At 35.7% G+C, this 16,273-nt stretch overlaps 1 protein-coding gene and 1 long non-coding RNA gene across 4 annotated transcripts in view; one reads left to right on the top strand and one right to left on the bottom strand.

Moving 5' to 3' along the window:
• Positions 1–16,273, top strand: part of LOC103661359 — a 254,976-nt gene that overhangs the window by 60,226 nt on the left and 178,477 nt on the right. The window lies entirely within an intron of this gene.
• PKIA (cAMP-dependent protein kinase inhibitor alpha) overlaps positions 1–16,273 on the bottom strand; it is a 91,608-nt gene that overhangs the window by 19,301 nt on the left and 56,034 nt on the right. Inside the window, exon 2 of one of the 2 annotated variants that reach the window (XM_008689076.1) lies at positions 11,520–11,641. The exons of the other annotated variant lie outside the window; for it this stretch is intronic. The gene's annotated coding sequence lies outside the window, so the exon portion shown is untranslated. The remainder of the gene's footprint in view (positions 1–11,519; positions 11,642–16,273) is intronic. 2 annotated transcript variants of the gene reach the window in all.

Raw genomic sequence — 16,273 nt, 5'->3', positions numbered from 1 at the left:
CTTTTTCCTCCGCTTACCTCTTAAATAATATTTATTCTTTTTGTTGTTCTTTTTGTTGTTTTCCTCCGCTTACCTCTTAAATAATATTTATTCTTTATGTTCTGTTTGATAATCTCTTTTACCCCCATAGTCTTAACTGCATCTGTATATAGATGACTATCAAATCTATAATTTGGCGGGGCCTGATATTTTTCTCAAGTATAGACTGAGAAATTTTTTAAGATTTTATTTATTTATTTATTTATTGTGCATGCAGGCATGAGCAGGGATAGGGACAAGGGGAGAGAATCTGAAGCAGACTCCCCGCTGAGCAGTGGGCCCAAGGTAGGGCTGGATCTCACCACTGGGAGATCATGACCCAAACCAAACTCAAGAGTCAGACGCTTAACCCACTGAGCCACCCAGGTGCCCCTAGCTTGAGATTTTTTATTGCCTACTGAATATTCCAACATGATTGTCCTAAAAAACTCAAATTCAGTTAAGTTCAAAACAGATTCTCTTTGCTGTATCTCCACCTCCACCCCCAAACTATTCATTATTCTCATTATTTTAGTGTATATTACCACTATTTTCTCAGGCACGTATGTTAGAAATCTTAGAATTGTCTCCGATACTCCATCCCAAAAATTAGTCACCTCTTAGCTTTATATCTAATCATTTCTCAAACCTCGTTCTTTTAATTCTATCTATTCAATGTCTATTTTATATTCTTCATTTCCATTCTTTTTTCTGGTCACTGGTTTCATCATCTCTTTCTTGACTGCTGAAATTATATGCTAACTACTTACTTAAGTAAATGTATTCTTCTCCAACCTACCCTTTACACTATCACCAGACTAAATTTATAAAACATAAAATACTCAAAAATCTTCGGTGGCTCCTGGGAACCCACCAAACATGGTTCAGGTTTTTTGGCATGGCCTTCTAGAATTTGAAACCATCTTACTTTACTAATATCTTTCCCTAAACTATCTCTCTCATGCATACTAAGGTTCACTCATAGTTAACATTTGCAATATATCTTCTATTGGCTTTCTAATGCTGTTTTCTCAACCTAGAATACCCTTCTCTCCCAATGACAACAAAATCCTACTCATCTCTCTAGCTGAATTTATAAACTACACCCTCTTCCCATCTCCAGGTATAATGAATAACTTTTTTAGAGTGTTCATTTAATTTGGCACTGTGCAAGAATTAATTATTTTCCTGTTGCTCTTCTCTTCTATTTTCCTTGAGATTTGGGTCTTTAATTTTTTAGTATCTTACAGAGGTTGGCATGGGATTTTCTATGTTGTTCATAAATCTATAAAAAGCATTTTGTAGATTTGTTTTTAATTATCTTACTCCTTATTGGTTAAGTAAATTTGTCAAGGTTATACCATTGTTAATAGTAAAGGTTGTCTGAGAAAGTGTGTTTCCTTATTTTTATTCAGTTATTTTCCTGTGTTGAAGACTTTTCATCAATTTAGGGAGGTGAACTATAATCATTTCCTCTAATATACTTTTTCTTCTATATATTCTTAATAACAGGATTTTTTTTTTTAAATAACAGCAACAAAAAGCACTCTAAAATTCTGAGTAATCTATTTTCACTGTACTGAGGCCTACCTCTTTTTAGGGGTGTTCTTAAATAAAATATATATAATTAAGTAGCAAATTAATGCATGGAATGATTTGTTCTGTCCTTCTCTTGTTAGAGCTTTTTACATCACTTATTTAATATTTCAAGGGGTTTATAAATCATTTATCTGCTAATCTTTGCAACATCCCTGCTGAGACAGTCAATTAGCTGAAGAAGTACTGCTGGTTGGCAAGTGATAAGTAATATTACTTGCACTTTACAGATGAAGAAACTAAAGCAGAGAAAGGTTAATCGACTTGACCATGTCTTACACAGTCTGTGGTAGTACTGATGTTAGAATGGGAGCCTGGGGTTATTCACATCAAAATTATACAAGCATTAAAAGCCTGGGACTGGGGCTGTTCTTTGTTATATAATACTTTCTAAATCCTTTGTCTTATCTTCTTTTCTGGGTCTGTATGATTCTAAGGAGGATAGATACTTTCAAAATCTATACCTTCTCATTGAACTAAGACTACTTTTTTCTATATCAAGTAAATATTTAGTTTTTGAAAGGATGTTAGAACACAGACACATTTCAGAATAATTCACTATTAACTTTTCCATCTTTAAAATAACAATAAATGGTCAAATCAAGCTCAGTAGTTATGTCTGGTCTGCTCCAAGTTGTAACAATGACCATAAGGATAATGAAACAGTTATTGTTTACTAACGCGTTATCAATAACCAAATATTGACTGTATGCCGGATTCCACACTAAACAGTATGAGAATTATATAATTTAAATTTCTCAACAATGCTATCAAATAGGTATTCTCATTATCTCACTTTTAAAGATGAAATAAATAACAAGAATTTGGAAACATTAAGTCATGAAACTAGTAGGTGGTTTAACCACTTACAAAACCAGCTGCCATTTTCCAACATTTGTTTTGGAGCATACTAAACCAATCTTCTTTTGATTGTTTGTCAGCAGTATTTCTTTTTCAGTATGTAAGAAATTCACAGACTGTTTTAAGACATTATAGGATGATATTTTATTGACATCCCTACAGTACCTGGCTTTTTAGTATTATCATCTGATATACAACGTAACTGACACCACCATCTCTTCCTTAATTTCTAGAAACACTTTGCATTCCAACACCCACAGATCTGGTGTACTCATCCAGGTGATGGTCCCCATCTTTAGACGCCTCAGTGAGGGCTGTTCAGCCCGTGAGAGTAAAAGCACACTCACCAGGGACTAGGAATTTGAGAAGGATTTACTAAACTGACACTTCAAAAAAAAATGGTTTCAAAATATGAAAAAAAAAATCTGCAAAACTGAGATAAAAACTTGTTTAATTAATTTTTTCAAACACTATTATCTGTACAACTCATCAACTGCTACGTTGCTCAACTCTCATAGTTATCTATAAATTACATGGCCTATGTGATATGGATACATTTTAATACATCTGATAAGATGTCATGTAAAGCTTCCAAAAGTGCAGTTGCCTAGGACTGAGGAAGGTTTAAAAATGATCCTGCTCACAGTGAACTAGAAGTGACTTTAGTAGGAGGCTGAGGCAGAGATGCTGGGCCTAGAGAGTGAAAGAGCAGGCATGCATTGGAGAGAGCTGTCTGATATAGAAGGGCCAGGAATTTGTGACTTATCAAGTGGGAAACATGAAGGTAGAGCACCCTTCAGTGAGAATCCTGGGATTGCTTCTAGATCTGTAACTTGGATGAATAATAAGATGGCATTTTTGGGTGAAAGCTAAAGGAAAAGCAGCAGCAGAAAAAAGTCTAAGAATGGCCCTTTAACATTTCACAGTGTCACATTTAAAGTAAATCTGGCATTCTTTTCTTTTCTCAATGAATGAGACTGCATTAATTGAAAACACACATTCACACACATACTAATATCTGCTCTTCTGCAATCAAGTATTTTCTGCATAATGTCTATCTATTCCAATTGAAATAGTGCGTAAGCACTCCAATATGCCTCTTTTCAGCCAAAAAGAAAAACAGTTGCTATGATTATGTTTTCACATATTTTAATATATGTATCATCATTGCCAATTATCTGCTTTGCAGATACAAGTTTTCTATATAATATTTAATATTCCCCTTTATTGAAAATATCATTGTTCAGGGGCACCTCGGTGGCTCAGTCGGTTAAGTGTCTGCCTATGGCTCAGGTCCTGATCCTGGGGTCCTGGGATTGAGCCCCCTGTCAGGCTCCCTGCTCAGCGGGAATCTGCTCCTCCCTTTCCCTCTGTCCCTGCCCCCAACTTGTTGCTCTCTCTCTCTGTCTCAAATAAATAAAATCTTTGAAAAAAAAATGAAAATGTCATTGTTCAGTATGTTTTTCATGTTTATGATATGTCTGAATGTTAGAATTACTGATTAATCTCTTTATTAATGGAATGATCTTCAGCACAATGTTTAATACTCTTTCTCAGCCATCATTATATTTTGAGATTTCCCATACATCACTTCCTATGGGATTTTTCAGATTTTTCAGGCTTTTTGAAGTCCAGTAGGATAGGCTCCAGAAAGAAAAAGGAATGCTGAAGAACAGCAACATAAATTAAATAACTACTTTAAGAAATTAAAAATGTACTCATCTAGCCATTGAGAAGTATATATGAATATTTACATCATATATACTAGCTATATAAATAATAATGTTAAAATGAGATCATCACAAAGCAAACTATATTAAAATATGAATTTTAAAATGTGGTAAAATCACTATTAATAAGCAGCTTTTTATGGTGAGAAGACAAGCTGTTACTCTGAAAAACATCATGGCATTTTATAGGTTGTCAAAATCACTTTGCTATCAATAGCGAGCATCTCTGTTATTAACTCTATTATCAGTATTGGAAATTATCATTATGACACAATTTCATTATTAGGAATATTTAAGAAACATTTAAAGTGGTAAACACTGATTTTAATAAATATAAAAACAACTTATATTGATGAAGTTACAATAAACTAAACTTTTACTAAACTTTTAAGTTACAATAAAATAAACTTTTAATAAATCAAAAGAACTCAAAATAGAGATATTTCATTGACCAAAGTATAAACTACTTGAGGGTGGAGAGTTTCTATTTTTCTTGTTTGTCCTCCAAATTTCAGAAAAGGGTTATAAGTACAGTGCAGGATACTAAGTAAATATTTAACAAATAGCATTTTTTGAATTCATTACGTTTGTGGTACAAATTAGGATTTCTTTTGTACTGACATAACTAGATTTTTATTTCAGCACTATGAATTATTAATGTCTTTACTTAATTTCCATAATGTCTATGTCAACCAAACTTATTCGAGTGACAATTAGAAGACCGACTACATGCCTATCCTATCTTCTAGGCTTCTGTTTTTGCATATCACTTCATTAATTCACACCAACTTTTGGTATTTTTATAGCATAGCTAAAGAGTATAAAAAAACATAGAAGCATTTGCCAAAGAACTCTAAATAAAACAGGTCTGAGAAGACAAATGCCATATGATTTTACTCAAATGTGGAATCTGAAAAACAAAACGAATAAATAAGCAAACAAAAAGCAGAATCAGACCTATAAATAGAACAAACTGATAGTTGCGGGGGTGGGTGGGCAAAATGGGTGAAGGGGACTGGGAGATACAGGCTTCCAGTTAGAATGAGAAAGTCACAGGAATAAAAGGCACAGCAGAGGGAACATAGTCAATGATACTGTAATAGCTTTGTATGGTGACAAATGGTGGCTACACTTGTGGTGAGCAGATCATAATGTGTACAGATATTGAATCACAATGTTGTACACCTGAAACTAATGTAACACTGTATATCAACTGTACTCAAATTAAAAAAAAAAACTGATCTCAGATATGAAATTAGAGCCATGCTTGCTTATACTTCCATCTAAGTGCTTTAGCTGAAGCAAGGCCTTCAATCCTGCTACAAGTATAAATCACCTAGGATGGCTTTTAAACTTACCAATGGCTGGCCCCACTATCGTATCTGATTTTTATCTAGATGACAATAATCATTTTTTGATTGAAAACTTTATTTCATTGTTTGCAAAGGCAGCACAACAGTTGACAGGAAATGTGTTTGTATGTGTGTTTGTGCACACACACACAATCCCTAGTGCTTTTAAAATTATGGGACAGGGTTAATCATAAATATTCAGCTAAATTCCACTTATCAGCTTATTAAAGTGCAAGGAAGCAGGGAAAATAATTCAAAGACAAGTCTTTTGTTTTTTGTTAAAAAACAAAAAGTCTTGTAGAAATCTTTAGGAAATTAATACAAAATGGTGGAACACAAAAAATCTTGTTGTTTTGTTTACTCCCTAGTCTACGGCAATGCAAACAACAGAAGTTAATCTGGAGTTTAAATTAAGTTAGGCTATATTGTATTAAGTATAGACAATAGCCAAATGTTAACTTGCCATTAATTTTTTCCAAACAAATCACATCTTTGTTCTCTTCCTTCTCTCTCTATCTCCCTTTAAGTTATATCAACTGTACTGTTTACCATGTTGCCCCTAACACTTACCTCCTCTACTAGAATACGTTTCCGTACTCATTACTATTCAATAACTCAACAGTAAAAAATCGTAAATGCAGACCGAGGCATTTCAAGGAGGAAAGAAAAATGTCCTTCTATATTTTTAACAGAAAAAAAGCAGTTCAAAATAAGTTATAAAACACAATTTTTGAAATTTAGTTATAGCTAAATTTTGCAGTTAGTTATCATCCCTCTTGAAGAAACAAGATGGGTAAAGCATAGAAGGAACGTGTTGTTGAGGGCAATGAAAATAAGCAGGTATTATAAGCTACTACATGCCATCCATGTTCAATGGATTTAGAAGACAGAGGTTTGAATGCCATCATTATTACTTGTTTTACCATTTGATGCTGGGAAAAATATTGAATTTCTTAGGCTTCAGTTTTCATGCCTTCAAAATGTGGGTTCCCAAACTAGGAAAATACTTCAAAGCTTTTCTAGGCCTAAAAGTCACTGACTTTAGTGTCCATGTGCCCTCTACAAAGGCCAAGTTTTCACAAAAGACAGCATATTTCTAAAAGCTTTTAGAGAAAGAAAAAGCTATATTTAGAGAGTCTGTACAGTGTCCATGGGTGTTCTCCAGTCTTACTACTGTTTTTAGCCGGATGTAGAACAGTAGGACAACAAGTTTGCTTTAACTAATAACTGCCCAGATTTCTTGGACTTAAAAGATAAGTTTTTCATTATTCCAAATATTGACTTAGGAAATTGTTGAAAACAAGAATTGTTTTAATTTATTTACTGCATTGGCCCACTATTACATGGCCTGACCCAAAACGTGACTTACAAGGTTGCATTTTGGTTTGGACATGCAGTCTTTATCCTTCTGTTTCATTATAGACTTCTTAGAGAATAAACATGTGCAACAGTTTGAGTCCCTGAGTAAGAGTGTTCCTTACAGTTTTTCGTTTTGTTGTTTTGTTTATGAATTTCAGGCTGATTTACTCCAATTTGAATGCAGGTAGGAATTTATAAATTTCTCAAGATCCTATTTTCATTCTTATGAATCTTGTTGATTTTATTTTAATACAAAGAAGACTATCAGATTCACAGACATTTGATAGAGTAAAAAACAAAAGAAAACACACACAGCATTAGGAAAAAACCCAAAAACCTCAAATGGAAAATGATATAACTGGCAGAAGTTTATGATGTTAGTAAGAGATATGAGCACAAACAGACTCAGAAGCAGACTACCATTGTAAACTTTTAAATATGCTAGTCTCCAGGAGGGGGGTTACCTGAATTCAGTAGTTCTACTTTTTGTTATAGATGTTTAAAACACATCTTGCACATGTGTACCGACATTAAAAATAAATGTTCATGTAAGTGCTGTTCATAATATGTCCAAAACAACCCAAATTTCATCAACAGAGTAATAAATGTATTTTCTTATATTTACAATGAAATATTATATAGTAGTAAAAATTAATGAACACTAACACAACATGGATGAACCTTAGAAACATAACATTCAGTGAAAAAAGCAAGCACAGAAAATATGAAATCAATTTTATAAAAGTCAATAATAAGCAAAATCACATATATAGTTAAAAAACCTACATAAAAATTAAGTGAATGTTGAACATAAAACCAAGTCAGTTATTTATTTGATGAAAGCAGGAAGATGGGATCAGGGTACAGCACAATGATTCAGCAGTCTAGTTCTTAGTTTTAGTGGTGTGTTTGTAGTTTACTTTATTATTATATCTCATAACTTAATATATTTGAATATATTCTTTTTGTGTATTAAGTATTATACAATAGTATTTTTAAAGTTAAAATCTCCAGGGTGCTTGGGTGGCTCAGTCAGTAAAGGGTCTGACTTTGGCTCAGGTCATGATCGCAGGCTCCTGGGATCAAGCCCCATGATGGGCTCCCTGCTTACTGGGGAGTCAGCTTCTTCTGCCCTTCCCCCCCAAGCTCGTGCTCTCTCTCTCACTCTCTGTCTGAAATAAAATCTTAAAAAAAAAAAAAGTTAAAATCCCCTACATACCAAAGATAACCCCTAGTCATTAATTATAGAGAAGAGAGTCAGCTTTGACACACATATATTTTTACTCATTAATCTTTTAAAGTTGAAATCATTCAACTGTGAAAGTTTTCCCTCTTCATATGAGAACTTTATTTTCCATAAAGAGACCTCCTACTTTGGGATAATTTGTTGTCCCAGTCCTGTGGCTGCCTAGGAATTTTAAAAATAACTGATAACTACAATCTCCTGACCCAAGAGAATACAGAAAGGATGGAGTGGCAGAGGTAATCTTATACATTACTGATAAATACATACAAAGACAAAAATGTTACAAAGCTATTTTCCCATCTAGCAACTTAGTTTTTATTAGTAAGTACATAAAAGAACAAAATAATAAAATACGAGCAGATTTCCTCTTATTTTGCTATTCCAGGATGCTATTTTAGACTGTTACTTCATCTTCATATCTGAGAAAGAGAGACAGAGACAGACACAGTGTGTGCGTGTGTGTATTTGGTTTTGTGGAAGCTGCATTATTCAAAAATTTACATTTCTTTCTTTAATTAAATGGTTTTTGTTGTCCCTTGGGAATGCAAAAGAGAGCAACAGCAGATTACAGAGAAATAGCTGATGCAGTATTATGGCTATACCTGTGGAAAAGTATAAATAACTTTAGAATTCAATGATTCTGAAACTGTCCTTACCTTGTCATTATAAAAATGCTCCAAAACTCATGTTTTGCAAATAATGTGGCACAAAAGTTTATCAGGCGATTTTCTATCCTTATGTGAGTCATGTAATAGTATGTCTAATGTAGGTACTACACCTAAATGTAATGGGATGATATGTAAATGATTAAAACTAGATAGATTCTCTACAAAGTTGTAGTAGTCAAAACAGTATGGTACTGGCACAAAAATAGACATATATCAGTGGAACAGAACAGAGAGCCCAGAAGTAAACCCACACTTTTTGGTCAGTTAATCTTTGACAAGAATATGCAATGGGAAAAACACTGTCTCTTCAAGAAATGGTGCTGGGAATTGGACAGCTAGCTACATGTAAAAAAATGAAACTGGACCACTTTCTTGTACCATATACAAAAATAAACTCAAAATGGATTACAGACCTAAATGTGAGACCTGAAACCATAAGAATTCTAGAAGAGAACACAGGCAGTAATTTCTCCAACAGCTGCAGCAACACTTTTCTAGATATGTCTCCTAAGGCAATGGAACAAAAGCAAAAATAAACTATTGGAACTACATCAAAATAAAAAGCTGCACAGCAAAGGAAACCATCACCAAAACAAATAGGCAACGTACTGAATGGGAGAAGATATTTGCAAATGATATATCAGCAAAGGGTTAATATCCAAAATATATATATACAAAGAACTTATACAACTCAATACCAAAAAACAACAATCCAATCAAAAAATGGGCAGAGGACTAAATAGATATTTTTCCAAAGAAGACACACAGATGGCCAACAGACACGTGAAAAGATATTCAACATCATAATCATCAGGGAAGTGTAAATCAAAACCACAATAAGCTATCACCTTACACTTGTCAGAATAGCTAAAATAAAAGACAAGAAATCACAGGTGTTGGTGAGGATGTGGAGAAAAAGGAATCCTTGTGCACTGTTGGTGGAAATATAAATTGGTACAGCCACTGTGGATATCAGTATGGAGGATCCTCAAAAAATTAAAAATAGAAACACCACATTATCTAATAATTCCACTACTGGGTATTTACCTAAAGAAAACAAAAACACTAATTTGAAAAGATGTGCACCCTATGTTTATTGCATCGTTTTTTTCAATAACCAATTATGGAAGCAACCTAAGTATCCATCAATAGACGAATGAATAAGAAAGATGCAGCATGCACACACTAAGGAATATTACACAATTATCAAAAAGGATGAGATCATGCCATTTGAGACACAATGGATGGACCTAGAGGGTAGTATGTTAAGTGAAATAAATCAGACTGAGAAAGACAAATACCATATGATTTCACTCAGAAGTGGAATCTAAAAAAACAAAACAAATAAACAAGCAAACAAAAAGCAGAATCAGAACTATAAATACATAGAACAAATGATGATTGCCAGAGGGAAGGGTGGTGAGGGGGTGGGCAAAATGGATGAAGGGGAGTGGGAGATACAGACTTCCAGTTATGAGATGAATAAGTCACAGGAATTAAAAGCTCAGCATAGGGAATATAGTCAATGATATTGTAACAGTATTGTATGGCGATGGATGGTAGCTACACTTGTGGTGAGCATAGGGTAACATACAGAGATGTCGAATCACCATGTTGTACACCATGTTGTGAAACTAATGTAACATTGTCTGTCAACTATACTAAAAAAGAATTTTAAACCAGATAAACTCCAGCTATATCACCAGTGTGAGATCTAGCTAGGCTTTCATCTCATGGATACTTTTGCCATAGATCTCACAAACATGCGGTCTGTGTTGGTCTTATAATTATCCTTAGAATTACAGGGATGGATCCATTCTTTGAACAAACTTTATTGCTTATATTCCATGTGACAGTTACAGTGCTGGGTCCTGAGAATACAGAAGTCAACACACAAGGAAATACAAGGATAAACCACATTTTCTAACATGTTAACTTTTTACATTCATTCATCCATAAGCCATTCCCCTGGGGTCTTACATTGAGTACTGAGCAGGGATCAAGTGGTGTACTAAATACTGAGTATAGGCCCTGATTTTGATGTCACTATTGCCTTTTGTCTTGCCATATAATGAGACATCTTTATTATCCTTTTGTCTTAAGTTTTTATCTCCAACTGTGCTAATGAAAAATAAAATTGTTAGTGGGATTTTGACATGCATACGTAAATAAGGTCCTCTTTCCCATGCCCCATTTTCCTCCCTTTTAACTCCCTATGTGCACTCACTTTTTGCCAAGACCAAAAATGATGTGCCCCAACAAGAACCAAGCTGATTTCTTCACAACACTGATTGGAGCTGCTCTTCACTTCAAAGACTACTTTATGTCATCATGGCCATTAATTATAATAAGCAACTAGAAGATCATGAAGACAACGTAGAAAATGATTTGTCTTAGGAGAAAGTAACAAAAAGATTAATCTGCCGCTCCACATGTCTAACCTCCTAGGATTAAGCCAGTCACCAAGATCACTATGTGTACTAGGCAACAACAAGCTAAAAATGGAAAAAAACATCATACTGTTATTGTATTCATTTCCCTCCAAGGTACTCTCTGATAAACACCACAACCGCCAAGGGAATTGCAAACAGCTTCCTTGTACGTTATATATCTTTTTCCAAGTAGTTATATCCAGCCATTGGCACACTTTATTTAAGGTGGTTCAATGTGTGAGATTAAGTGTTCCTACCTGATTGGAAACCTTCTTATCCTTAATTCATTGGCTATACTTGATTTTCGTGGATCACACCTTCAGACTTCTACCAGAAACTGTTCCTTTGGGAAAACCAGGCCTTCCAGAAACTCAAGAAACTGAAATGGAGACAGCAAGAGAAAGGGACATTATCTACACTTAAAGATCTCAATTTTAAAATTTTAAGTACATGTCCACATCTAGATCTCCTAAACAGTATAATAACTTAAGGGAAATTCACAGTTTATAAGTTTGAATACTCACAAATGAACATATTATGACAAGAGTACAGGTTTAATTTGGGGCCTTCAAGCCAAGCAGGAAAAAAAAAAAAAAAAAAGCCATTATCCTTTGTCCATTACAACACAAAAGGCAAAAAAAGGCAAGTTTTCTTTTCTTTAAAATTTACTTCCTTCCTTTAGTCTTCATCTAGATCTTTAGTAAATTATTAATTTGACTAAACTTAATTATTCATAAAATAAACATAGAAACTTAAAAGAAATATATTTCAAAGAGACTTTTAATATGTAATATCCACCGCACACATGCCCCATGAGCTTGTCTTTTCAAGCACTGATGTACACAAAAGTGTCCGTGTCTCAGGGGAAGCATACACACACACATCTCTTTTTGTGATGGCGTGGTAGGGAGAGAATAAATCTATTGACTGCTGGTCAGTGATTTAGAAAAATAGAAATTAACGTAAAAGGAAAGACTGCAAGTAAAGAAATAAAGTCCTGAAACTGTGCTTCCAAAATAGTAATAGCAGTTTTCTGAGTAGTTGAGGAAGCAGTCTCCTCAAATTATAGTCACACCTGTTACTGACCATCTGCCCATAAATTCCACAGCATCATTAATGGAAAACAAATGGCACTATATTACCTTCCCTTTATCCATTGGCCATTCTCATATGAATTATTTTTCTCTTCAAAGTCATGTTCTTTCCTATATGTTTACATTAGGATCTAGGAAGAGTGCCATGCCGTGGTACTTTTACAGTGATGGCTCTGCAAGGAGCACTGGATTATTAAGAGGATATACATTGTTGAAAATGTTTTAGGTTGAGTTCCCTTAGAATCAGAACCTGAGAAGAGAATTTGAATGCAAATTGTTTATCTGGGAGGTAGTCCCAGGAAACTCAGAGGTGGAATGGAAACTGAGAGTAGAGGGATGGAAGGAGGCCAATAGTGGTGCATTACTGAACAGATTACTCTGGGGGGACTATTGTCAGTCCTTCCGGGAAGTTCCGTGAGACTACAGAGCATGACTCGGAGTTACCCCAATAATGGGTGAGAAACATGAAGTACTCATCTTCCAACCCTCCTCTGTCATGGTTGAAAACCACACCCAGATATATTAGCTCTTGGACACTTCTGGCCTGCCCTAAAGTAGATAATTACAGGTAACAGCATGATTCTATCAGTCTATACTGCAATGATGAGTGCTGAGAGAGTTATGACAGAAGCACTGTCATCATCTGATACAATGGGGACAGTGGGTATTAATGACTAGCTTGCAAGTCCAAGTGGAAAACCTTAAGTCCTTGGGTTAATGGTTTTACTTTGAGGAATTTAAGCACTGATGTATCAGTAACAATTTCCTTTATTAAATCTTTATTAAATCTAAGATCCTAACGATGTGGTAAACAAAGGCAGAGAAAAATTATTAAATTTCCTTACTACCTATAGCCCATTGACAAGTCCTTGAAACAGGCGGAGTGACATTTCTCTAGGGACTCAACTGCCTGGATGTTGACACTTTGATAAGGGCAAAAGGCAATTCTAGCCCAATCCCCTCCCCCCCTGCCAAAGATCCTATAAGCCTACTCTAACACATAAAAATTCTTTTGGAAACTTCCTTTATCTCTACCCTCCAAGATACATGTTGGCAATCATCCCCCAAGCATATGGCCTATCGATATACATCTGAAGGTCTCATGACTGAGGTTTTATTAGACAGTAATAAATGACCTTTTCCCAACAATAGCTAGTCCCCTCAAGGTCCTTGAAACCTTGCTTCCAAAATTCCTTAGAGACCTACGCTAGCCCTAACCCCCTCCCAACTTGAAAGTATATAATGGTCCACTCCTCACGATCCAGTGCATCTCTTTCTGCCCATGGGTCCTGTCCCTGTGCTTTAATAAAATCATGTTTTTGCACCAAAGACATCTCAAGATTGTTGGCCATTGTCTTCAAGCCCTAACGTTCTTTCCTACATCACTAAGTGTCCAATCTTTTTGGGAAACTGGGTATCTTTGATAGATTTTCAAAAAGTGAAATGACTTAAGATTTCAAGTTGACCATTCCATTCATTCAACAAATATTTACTGAACTCCTAAAGTATGCCATGGGTTTACTAGGCACCAGTGTTACCATTATAAAAGCATTACCTTACCATCTGGAATTCAATGTATTGGGACACTCAGATAAGTAAATCCATAATTACAATACAAATTATTACAGAGTGTTATGGGAAGACACAGCAGGACCTTAATTCGTGCTGTGGACAGTGGTATGTGAGGAGTATCAGCAGGGTTTTCTGTAGAAGGCAGTACTTGAGATGGATATGTAACATGAATGAGTGAATTTTTGAAGCAAAGAAAAGAGAAATTCATAGTAGCAAGAAAAAGAATAGCTAAGGATTAGACCAGAAAATAGTTCCATATACAATCAGTATAAAGAGTGCTCACTGGAGTACAAGAAAGAAGATAAGGGAGAGTCTTAGAAGCCAGACCAGGAGTGGTCTAGGTATATTACTAAATGCCCTGGTCTGAATGTCTGAGTCCTCCCCAAATTCATATGTTAAAATCCTAATTCCCAGATATCATGGTATTCATAGGTGGGACCTTAGGGAGGTAATTTAGTCATGAGGGTGGAGCCCTCTTGAAAGGAATTTGTGATTTTGTAAAAGAGACTCCACCAGGCTCCCTAGCACCTTCTGCCACTTAGGGATACAAAGACAAATCTGTGACCCAGGAAAGGGACATCACCCAACTAACTGATTGAACCTCCAGCCTCCACAACTGTGAGGAAAATATTTGTTGTTCACGAGCCACCCAGTCTGTAGTATTTTGTGATAGCAGTGCAAACAGACTGAGACAGTTAGAATGTGAGATTTTATCCTAAGGAAGATGGGAATTCATTGAAGGATTTTTTTTTTTTTTTCGATTTTATTTCTACGTAATCTCTACACCCAACATGGGGCTTTATTTCAAGTAGAGGTGGAGGCTAAGCTCCCAAATTGGGTGCTGACTGTGTGAGGACAGTTCAGTGTTAACTAGCCCTGTCTAAGTCTCTTTGCTGATGGATAGGTGTGGAGGCTCAGCTCACTGATGGAGACACTGAAATAACCCTGGTAGAAGAATCACAGTGCTGCCTGCTTTTGGAGGGCAGGAGTGGGATTGTGCGGAAGATCAGTTCTTTACGTGGTCTCACTGAAACCAGGGGGTATAGGTAGCAGGTGCAATTTTTCCATTGGATTTTGGCTTGAGCACAGTATGTATTGCCAAAATGGTTTTCTGTTGTCAGCAACCCTTTTCTTCATACTTTGGCTGGGGAGACCAGGTTTTCCTTAAAGCTTTTTTTGTCTCTTGTTCTGCTGGTGATGTAAGATTAGAGGCTCCTGCAGTGCACTCTGCATGATATATGGGAAGCAGCAGGAAACAGGAAGCCATCACCATATCATTCCTCAAGTCCCATGGTCCTTAGTAAGGACCTTCTCATTTCCATCTTTCAGTGTCTCCTATGCTTGTTTGTTATGTTATAGTCAGGGTTTTAGTTTTAAGTGTGAGGTCCTGGGAGAAATGAGCTACTCCATCTTATTGGAAGCAGATGTCTGGCAGTCTATTGATGTTGGAAGTACTAATTTTCACACTTTCAGGGGTGCCTGGGTGGCTCAGCTGGTTAAGTGTCCCACTCTTGATTTTGACTCAGGTCATGATTTCAGAGTCGTGGGATTGAGCCCTGCGTTGGGCTCCATGCTCAGCAGGCAGTCTGCCTGAGATTCTCTCTCCCTCTTTCTCTCTCTCTCAAAATAAATAAATAAATCTAAAAAAAAAAAAGGTACTGATTCTTACACTTCTATTTTTTTTTTAAAGATTTTATTTATTTATTTGACAGAGAGAGAGGCAGCGAGAGAGGGAACACAAGCAGGGGGAGTGAGAGAGGGAGAAGCAGGCTTCCCACTGAGCAGGGAGCCCAATGCGGGCTCGATCCCAGAACGCTGGGATCATGACCTGAGCCGAAGGCAGACGCTGAACGACTGAGCCACCCAGGCACCCCACTGATTTTTACACTTTTAAAAGTCAAGTGTTTTGTTGGATTTGAAATTTAAAAATAAGCAAGGAATGAGGCAAGAATGATCTATATGATAATAGATCAGAGTTGGAAATTTCAGTATACATTCATGATTAGCTTAATATTGACACACATGGTTTATATATAGAAATGTTTATAGATATATGTATATACATGGTCAGGGTAACACATGTATCTCTTGGCTCAATAAGCTAAGAAGACCTAGAAACAATCACACCTCAACAGCAATGAGCATACCTCCCACCCAGATCGCAGTGTCTAATACCATTCTGCAATAAAAGGATCTAGGAAAAATGGCGGATTCTAGGGCTGGGACAGTAAATATACAAGATGAGCCTAGACTATCTTTCAGAAAAAAGGAAATATTAAAAAATACAGACCTATATGGATCAGGGCATATCAAAGTAACAGAAGAGTTCAGATTGGTCACAACTG

Source organism: Ursus maritimus, unplaced genomic scaffold (assembly GCF_017311325.1).
Source record: "Ursus maritimus isolate PB19 unplaced genomic scaffold, ASM1731132v1 scaffold_9, whole genome shotgun sequence".
NCBI classification, from domain to species: domain Eukaryota; kingdom Metazoa; phylum Chordata; class Mammalia; order Carnivora; family Ursidae; genus Ursus; species Ursus maritimus.
The sequence above is the reverse complement of the archived record's forward strand: the minus strand, read 5'-3'. Positions and strand labels throughout refer to the sequence as shown.